This window comes from Carya illinoinensis, chromosome 8 (assembly GCF_018687715.1).
Source record: "Carya illinoinensis cultivar Pawnee chromosome 8, C.illinoinensisPawnee_v1, whole genome shotgun sequence".
In the NCBI taxonomy this organism is placed as follows: Eukaryota; Viridiplantae; Streptophyta; class Magnoliopsida; order Fagales; family Juglandaceae; genus Carya; species Carya illinoinensis.
Genome location: NC_056759.1, coordinates 36,886,783 through 36,896,179, shown reverse-complemented (window position 1 = coordinate 36,896,179; position 9,397 = coordinate 36,886,783). Strand labels below are relative to the sequence as shown.

At 39.4% G+C, this 9,397-nt stretch overlaps 2 long non-coding RNA genes across 4 annotated transcripts; one reads left to right on the top strand and one right to left on the bottom strand.

Moving 5' to 3' along the window:
- The first annotated feature begins 2,143 nt into the window (after positions 1-2,143).
- On the top strand, positions 2,144-5,745 carry LOC122319295. The gene is made up of 3 exons (XR_006245049.1): positions 2,144-3,273; positions 3,473-3,563; positions 5,351-5,745. It is a non-coding gene; the product is annotated as an uncharacterized LOC122319295 (long non-coding RNA).
- Positions 5,746-5,925: 180 nt separating this feature from the next.
- LOC122319294 lies at positions 5,926-8,613 on the bottom strand. 3 transcript variants are annotated; one of them, XR_006245048.1, is made up of 3 exons: positions 8,412-8,613; positions 6,501-8,288; positions 5,926-6,289 (listed from the first exon to the last, which is right to left on the bottom strand). It is a non-coding gene; the product is annotated as an uncharacterized LOC122319294 (long non-coding RNA). The 3 variants fall into 3 exon arrangements; XR_006245047.1 differs by having other exon boundaries at positions 6,501-8,253; positions 8,412-8,612; XR_006245046.1 differs by lacking the exon at positions 8,412-8,613 and having other exon boundaries at positions 6,501-8,405.
- Positions 8,614-9,397: the final 784 nt, after the last annotated feature.

Here is a 9,397-nt window from a genome sequence, read left to right as displayed (position 1 = left end):
CTTGTCTTGCATCTCCCTCAGCTTACCTAATTTATGCTTGATCTCAGTAGGAGTCGTTTTGTTCACTTTGGCATTCCAAGCTTTTAGAGCAGACCTGCAATTGAGGAGTCTACTCTTCATCATAGTAGTCTTATCCTGCCCACTTGTTACCTTCCCCCAAGCCTCCTTGATGGTTTGAGCACAGTTTTCCTTTAAAAGCCAAGATGCTTCAAATCTGAAGCATTTTCCTTCTAGGTAGCCATGGGATCCTTGCTTCCTTATTGATAGGGCCAATGGTGAGTGGTCTGATTTTACTGCAGGTTCCACAGAACACCAACTGTCCCTAAAAATTTCCTGCCATGATGGGTTAGCTAGAACTCGATCCAATCTTTCTTTGGTAAAACTTCTGCCTCTTCTATTATTGGCCCAAGTGTATTTTGAGCCTCTGGTCTGAATGGGCATTAGAGAGTAGTATTCAAGTGCTTCTCTAAACACTTCCATCTGTTTGTATGGTCTAGGACATCCTCCTTCCTTCTCATGTTGACAAGTAATTTCATTGTAGTCCCTACAGCATAGCCATGGTGTTGAGGACTCTGGTTTGATGGCCTTTAAAAGATCCCAACTCCTCTTTCTTTTGGCAGTCACAGGGTGGCCATAGAAACCTGTGAAGAACCAGGTGGGGCCACCCGGGTCATTTGTTACATGGGCATTAATATGCCATCTCGAGTAGTTGTAAATGACCACATTCATATGGCTCTTCCACATTACTGCAAGGCCACCACCACTCCCTCTGCTTTCAACAACCAGACAGGAGTCAAACTTAACCTATTACTGACTTCCATCACTCTCTTTTTTGAGCATTTTGTTTCCATAAGAAAGACCATTCCTGGGCTCTTATCCTTAACTAGTAAGTTAAGGAAGTTAACTATCCGAGGGTTCCCAAGCCCTCGGCAGTTCCAGCTTATAAGACTCATGATTGTTGGCAGGGCTGCATAACAGCTCCCACCAAATCCATTTGTTCTTTGTTCTCAGCATCTCCATTCTTCTTGCATCTGCTGTTTTCGTGGACAGATCCCATCTGGGAGTCATTATATGCTGCTAGGGAGGTTCTTTTCTTACCTGCCTTCCTAGTAGTCATTCCACTCTCAACCACCAGTGGTTTTAGCCTAGCCTTCCTCTTCCATTTAGCTCTATCGTGGATTTCCTCATGCTTGCAACATGAGACCCCTTCAGTGTTGCTGTCCCACACCTGTGTTATCCCATTGTGTCCTTCTTGGACCAGATTATTACTGTCATCTACCTGGACTGCCACGTGTGCCACCTCAGCATCCTTGCTGCTTTGTAGGAGAGGGTTGTCCACCTCAGCAACCAATTCACTTTCCGAGGGAGGGACCTGCAAACAGTGTGGTGCAAGGACCATAGGGTGGTCTACATGCTAACAGGAGGGATGCAGGTTGCTAAAATCATGATACCTAGATAGGTCAGTGGTCGTGTCTCCTGACCGAGTTGCCTTATTTGGCACCTCGGTAGGTGGGGACAAATCCTTATTTGGTAATTCTTTCTGCACTTTATTACCTGCATTGGCATAGTTACCATAAGTAGGATCAGCATGCTGAGGAGGGCTTGAGGATCCAGGGTTGCGGGCTGCATCAACTTGCTTTCCTGCTGCTGGTTCAAAGGTTTTCCCGCCCAAACCAGCTTCCCTGTCGTCCGGGGAGTCTTGCCTGAGCACTTCTTTTTCCATCGGAACTTTCCTGCTTCTTTGGTGAGACTGGTAAGGGCTAACTTGAGAGCTTGCCCTGAGCCAGGTACCATACTGGAGCTGTTCTTCTACACGTTGCCTTCCATCCCATGAAGGTTTTGAGCAAGTCTTTTTGGAATGTTGGATAGTCCCACAGTGGAAACAGAAACTAGGCAATCTCTCGTATTTGAAGGATATCCATGCTTTATTCTCTCCCAGGTTGAGGAAGTAGCTTCTGGATAGAGGTTTTGTATCAACTAACACTTTGACTCTTAAGTATTGGCCCCAAGCCATACCTTGATCATCAGCATCGACCAGCAAGACTTGACCAATAGTAGCACCCAGCTTTTCACCCATCTTTTTGTTCATGCCCGCAAAAGGCAAGTTATGGAGTTGGATCCAAAAAGGTTCCAACGTGAGTTTTATGGCTTGTAAGTTTTGGCAACCAAAGCAATCTTGTAAACATACCAGATTCCTGTCAAAGGACCAAGGCCTCCCTTGCATTACCTTATGCTTATCTTCTCTATCGTGGAACTCGATTAAGAACTTATTCTTCCCTACCTCTTTGAAAGTTACTGTCCCCTCTGTTTTCCATACCTTGATCATTGTAGACTTCAATGCACCTTTGTTGATATCTTTCTCTGATACAATGATTGCTGCAAGACACTTTTTGCTCTTCTCTGTTAAGGCCAAAACATCCTCTTCTGATAGATTAACGGATAGCTGCTCTTCTTCAGTTAACCGTAGCCCCTCGTATAAGTTGGAGAGCTCGATCTCCATTGTGTCTAGACAGCCTACAAACACTCGTGGCTCTACAGAAGGAAGAAAGTAGAGACAAACCTCAATGCTCTACAAGAGACAAAGAGACGATACCCCACCTTTCCTAGAGAGAGAGGGGACTCATGTAAAGTGGCGCCTAAAACCTACGTCCCTTTATACGAACAGTATTATTGTCATCTTTGACTTATTTTGCACTACTCTTATATAGTAGTGGAGGAAATTCACAAAACTGCTACGTACAATCGTAGCATATAGTCGCCGCGGAGTCGCCACATCATCAGTTGATTTAAAAAATAAATAAAACAAAAACGAAGCCAAAAACTGCCCAGAGCTAATTCCCACTTCTTGTTCCACTGCTATGCAACCTCATCTTCGTGCTCACAGAAGGTTCGTGGCTTCGTGAATCGTTGTGCTCTGGCAGTGGTCTTCGATCTCACAGAAATTTTGTGGTGCTTTGGTCTAAAGCTTGCGGTTGTCTTCGATCTCTCAGAAGCTTAGGTTGTGGCGTCATGGTGGTCTGGTCTGAAGCTTGGGTCTTCGTGCTCACAGAAGCTTCGTTGCATTGTCTTCTTCTCGAGGTTGTGTTCGGCTTCATGGTGTCGTCTTCTACTCAAGCTCGTGCTCTGCACCGAGATCTTCAAGTCTTGAAGTGGATCTCTGCGGGTATTTTTCTGGGTCTCTAGGATCTTCGTGTGGGTCTTCAAGAGGCCGTAAGATATTCGTCAAGGTCGTCTTCTTGGTGGATCTCAACGTTATTACGAACTTTTTGAAAGGTACTATTATCAGATTTGGTAATAGTAGGTAGGCCAAACCGGTACATTCTAACTTATGCTTACAAATGTTTAAATCAGATTATTGTATTTCAGTACATTTTAGTAGTGAATGATTTGCTTGTATTCTTCCTGAGGCAGCGCAAGCCTTCTCATATTTATCTCTAGGAAGTAATGATTCGCTCTTCTCTTCCAAATGCAGTACTGATTGCTCGTGATAGAAAGGCTGCTACTCTTTTGCTTCAGAGGCTGCTCTTCTACTTCCCTCCAATTTCAGCTATGGATTTGAACAGGTAATATGTTCTAATGTTATGGCTACGATATAGCATTGTATTTTACAGATTGGTAAGATATCAATGAACTGTCTGAGTGCAAATTTTACATATTTTCATTTTTGTATGGCAGCCCCAAGGGCAAGTATTCTGATGGTATTTTGTTTTTCTCTCCTTGATTCTTTTGCTTATCTTTTAGTTATGTTCTTGGTGATAAGTCAATTCTAAAAATAAAAAAAAGGGTACCTAAGTAAATTTGGAGTGGTTTTTATTTTGATGCTTAATTAATCTCTTCTGCTTTTCAATGTGCTGGGGCACTTCAATCAAACATCTTAGAGGGTGCCTGTGGGCACTGTAAAATGTGTATCTTGCAACTTCTAGAACAGATATCTCTAATTAACCCCAGGCTCAAGATAGAAAAGAACAAACATCCAGAGTAATCCAAAGTATTCACTTACAGTGGCAGTTGCATATGTTGGTCCAGAACCATCAATGAATATAATACCCTGCTGGGAAGCCTAATCCATAGCCTATAAAACACACCAAGAAAATAATATAGAACTTTGGGAAAGGAATTTTTCCTGATTGATATCAGATATTGGAAACCTAGAAAAGTCAATAATAGAAGGAGCACCAAAAACTCTTCAACTCAATGTTAAGGATACTCAAAAAGTCACTTCTGTAATATGGTTAATGTCTTCAAGAGATGATACATACAGAGTATCCAACCACTCTAGGAGAAAATATTTTCTCTTAGGTAGGTACCTCTTTTCTGTGGCATCATCTCTTTTTAGTGCAACTTGAGTGGTCTGCTGTTCGAGATGCCTTCTTGGATCATGTTCTGATGTAGACATGCAACATAGCTCATGCCATGCTTTTTAGACTCAATGCATTTGCTGGAAAAGATATTTTCTTTCTTGTTTGTGCCTTGAATCAGTCGGCCAAAATGACACTTTTCAAGTGCAAATTTGATTAGAAGCTAATGACACTTTTCAAGTGCTAGATTGTCAGATCCATTAAATAATAGAAATACATAATTCAACTTATCAAAAAACAAAATAATAGAAATACATAATTCAAATCAGAGGCCAAAAGGACATTAAGCCCAAAATTCCAGATAAAATCAACCAAGAAAACCAAGCACTCTTGTTAATTTACCCAAAAAATAAAGATTGGAAAGTTTGATATTAACTAGTAAAATGGGGATAGAACTACCTCAAAAGCCCCGTCATGTAAAATGAGTATTGCAAATGTTAGGAGACCCAGCTCTGAACTATTGAATATATGATAAAATGAATATCAAGAAGCCTATTAGCTGGGGTATTCCTACTAAAGCTTTTGAGCAATTTCAGATTTTAGGCATTTGTTAAAATTCTTTGTGAGATTGAGAATTTGATATGTTTTAACTTTTCTTGGCGGGTTTGTAAGGTATGTTAAATTTTCACTCATAAAAAAAATATATAGGATGAAGATATGAAGGAGATACACCAGTCATGAACATGTGTAGGAATTTATTTGGGCCATCAGAAGTAGATATCACTAGACCTGGAGAAGTGCAAGTTTATTATTTGTTATATTTTTAGATTTGAGTTGTTGCTTGCATATGGAAGAAGTAACCGTTAGAGTAATAATATTTTGAAATTTGTTATTCATGGAAAGCCTATTCAAGATAGCTCACCTTTTAACTGTAGTGGAACCCAACAACGAGAAACAGTCTATGGAAGTCAAGACAATGTAATATTTCAATTTATTAAATATTTACTAGTAATATTTACATTACATTAATATTTGCAAGTTAATCCTTATAGATGTAATTTGAGTTGGATGGATCACAGTCGGTACAGAATGGGTTGGATGGAACACAATCAGCGCAATGAGAACCAATACAATCAGTCAGCAATTATAGCTTTAATGGACAAGGCAGGACATTTTGGAAAAAATGTTAAGAGTCCTGTTATTTTGTATGTTCATCTTGGAACAATTGTAAAGCACTTGACGTGCAAATTCTAGTGAAGATTTGATGAGACTATCATTATTTGTTTTAGACTTGATTTCTGGAGAATTGAGTGCTGGAGACTTTATTTTTGGAGATTTCTGGAGAGTTGATTCATTTCTTTTAATGAAAATTGTAAAGCACTTGACGTCCAAGTTTATGTATGTTTTCTGGACAAGCATAATGTGATGCACTATTATTGGTGATGCATACGTGTGTTTTGGAAAAGCAATATAACAGGTGATGCATATTATGTGTGTTTTGGAAAAGCACCATAACAGGTGATGCATATTATTTGTTTTAGTGAAGATTTCTGGACAATTTAATATTAATGCAAACAAATAAAAAAAAAATAACACCATCTGGTCTAGTGAATCAACATCCCAAGACAGACCAACAAAGTGCTAATATAATTGCATTCTACAATGCTTAACAAACATGAAATCCAATATTTACATTGCATTTACATTACATTCTAAATAAACATCTACTGGATTGCACCATCTCTCTCTTCTCAATCTCAGCCGCTCTCATTCAACATCATCTCCCTAATCATCTGTTCTCCAAAAGTTTCATCTATGTCAAGATTAATTGGGACCTGGGCAAGAGGATTGTTTCTTGGATCATACAGCTCTGACATGCGAGAGTGTTGGAGTGTCTCAGTGAAAATTGCATCCCACTTGAAAAGGGCAATGATTTGATGAACTTCCAGGCCTTGGGATTGTTAATGAATTCAATATCAGCTTGGTTTTGGCTGCCAAGTAAGAAGATCAAATTAAGAACAACTGGCAGCATATACTGGAGCAAACTGGTACCCATTTACAATGTAAGAATGCAAACGCCAACTTAGGCCATCAAAATCATGTACTTATTCGATTAAAAAGATCAAATTAACACCAACCAATTGGGAAGTCTAGCTGACAGGACAAAAATACCATACACTTCTTGAGAAAGAACTTACTTACCTGAAACAAGAAATATTTGCAATGATCGCCAGAAAGCGGCTGTGAGGACTTAATAATCTGATGAAGATCAGTATCCATAAGTTTGTAAACCAAATACATGTCCTTGAAACTTGTCCGATGAATAGGCATCATAACATCCTTCAAAGCAATGACATTCTCGTGTCGAATATGTCAAAGAAGCTTCAACTCCCCCAGCATTCTAAGCGCATCAATGCGGTTCTCAAAGACATTGTTGATCTTCCTGATGGCAACTTTCTCATTGTTGATGGAGGAGCACCATATGCCCCTCTACCTATGGGTTTGATCGGCGCGTACTTGGTGTCGATCTCAAACAACATTTGCCACATTGAGTAGTAATGCTTCCATTGTTGCCTAACTCCATTCGGAGGCTCAACCATGTTGGGGATTATTGATGCCCAGGATATTTCAAAAGATGGCAAAAATTGGACAAAGATTTCACTACAGAAAAAAATATCGCGGCTTTCTATAAAAGTAAAAACAGAGGATTACAAAGATGAGTTACACAGGAGTTACCCAGATGTAACAAACTCTCTCCCTCACACAGAATAACAAACTCTATCTTAAATATCCTCACTTGGCACTCTATTTTCAGCACACTAATATAGAACTCACACGCCACGCAATAAACTAGGCATATTGAGAGGCGGTTAATTGATGCTGTTTGAATGGTTGACCATCCAATGGGCTTCCTTTTATCACTTGCAGCACCAAGACTTAAGAAGGAAGTGAATTGGCCATAGCTTGTAAGTCGGCAGCAGCAACAAGTCAAAGAAAGTGGCTATTTTTGTACGTAAGAAAACATGCCATTGGATGAGCATAAGCAGAAAATGGTGGCTGCCGACTTATCTTCTAAAAGATTTAATAGCAAATTTACAATTTTGTCTCCACCTCTATCAAACCAGAGTCGCCATTGCCCCATAAATTCACCACCCCAATAATTACAATTTACTCAGCAGCAATCAAACCGCCAAAAATTATGACTAGTTCTTGGAAGAACGATACTATTAACGACAATAATCACTGATGGTCCTAGTTATAGCAATCTATACATAGATAATTGTAAAAAGATTTCAGAATTCGATCCTTACTTGCGGATTAAACTTCTGCGGGGGTTTTGAATTTCTGATCTTTTGCGGTTGCCTTGTTTGCGATCTCGCTCTCTCTTCGACTTTTTTTCCCTTACTTTATACCATAAATTATAACTTCTAACTTTTTCCCAACAAGAAAACATTCTCAGATTACAAATCCGGAGAGCATTCGAGGGAGGAACCATTCCTGAGCTTTCACATCATTCTCGAAGCCAGTTTTCCAACAACGAAGCTCGGGATTTATCACTGGATCCAAAGCAAATTCACCCACCCTCTAAAAATAACTTTCTTTTTCATTAAAAAAAGCAAAAAAATTTGGGAAAGAAAAAGATTGACCTTTTAGAAACTGGTGATGAGGTCAGATGCAAATAGATCAGATTGGTCTGAGAATTAGGAATGGTAGAATCAGGTGAGAGAGAGACGAGGAAGAGATGAAAGAGAAGACAAGATGGGTTTGTAAGAAAGGTTTAGGGGAAGGAAATAATAGAGGGTACCGTAGTGGTGTGAAGATCCATCGAAGGAGAGGAGAGGAGAGGAGCGCAGTGCAGTGCAGTTTACACGGATCTTCCTTTGCTATTTTTCAGACTCGAGAGAGGAGCAGAGAGGGAGGGAACCAAGGGGAGATGAATTTTGAGCTTTGTCGTCTGAAAACGAAACGATGAAGAGGCTAAAGTTAAAACTGCGCGTTTAGCATTTTTTCCATATCAGCAGTCGTTTGTGCGCCGTTTGCAGCAGGCGACTGAATTTAGCATTTTACATTCACAAAATACACAATCAAACAGAAGGATGGACGGAGACTTACCTATGTGACGAAGGCTGCTATCGGCGACGGCTAGGGGTTGCAGCGATACAAGGGGAGAGAGAGAGACGCCCGGGGGTGGGTCAGAGGGGCCTTTAAACTATAGGGATTACGCTTTTCGCTACTTGCCGTCGGTGATTGTGATCTTTTTGACACGATTTAGTGTTGCCGCAAATAGTTAAATCCTCATCGCAAACAAGTGATTTTTCTTGTCCAAAATAATTGCAGCGATTGTTTATCGCCGTGAAATAATTATAAACGGAAAATGATATATTTTTTTTGCGGTTGTTTTATTTATTACTTTCCGACCATTAAGGAGGTCCTGTTACGGTGACTTTTTGCCACCGTAAAAACACATAATTACGCCATTTTCTCCTTATTGCTGCAAAGAAAGCCCATCTATAGTAAAATTCACTTTTTGTGATGAAATTTCCATCGCTGAAAATGAATTTAGCCAAAAATATACTACAAACGTCACAAAATATCACCGCAAAAAGTTTGAAAACTATTCACAATGAAATAAAAATAAAATTTGCAATGGCAACTTTGCTTGGCTCCAACAAAGTACTATTAGCAACTATTTGTTTTTACGGCAAATATAAAATCACTGAAAAAAACCAATTTTTTTATAGTTAGAGTTTACTTTTTTAGTGTACTGAAAGATCTATAAGAATAGGAAAGGAAAACAATGGAGGTTACCGAAATTGTTCCTTTCTCGAATTCTTTTCCCACTATATTTGGAGTCGTGCTAGTGTTTTTTAACTACATTTTTTACCGGAATATTGAACTACATTAGATGCTATTAAATTCATTAAAAAGTAATGGTTAAGTTAGGCAGTATTCAAACTGTTGTATTGCTCACCCAAACTACTCATGGCGAGAAATATCATAGTTTCCAGTACTAGAGCTGTGAAGATAACTTTCTTGGTGCTTTCTTTTTATATAAAGTACCTAAGTATGAGGAAAGAAAAGCAAAAGGAATGAAGTGA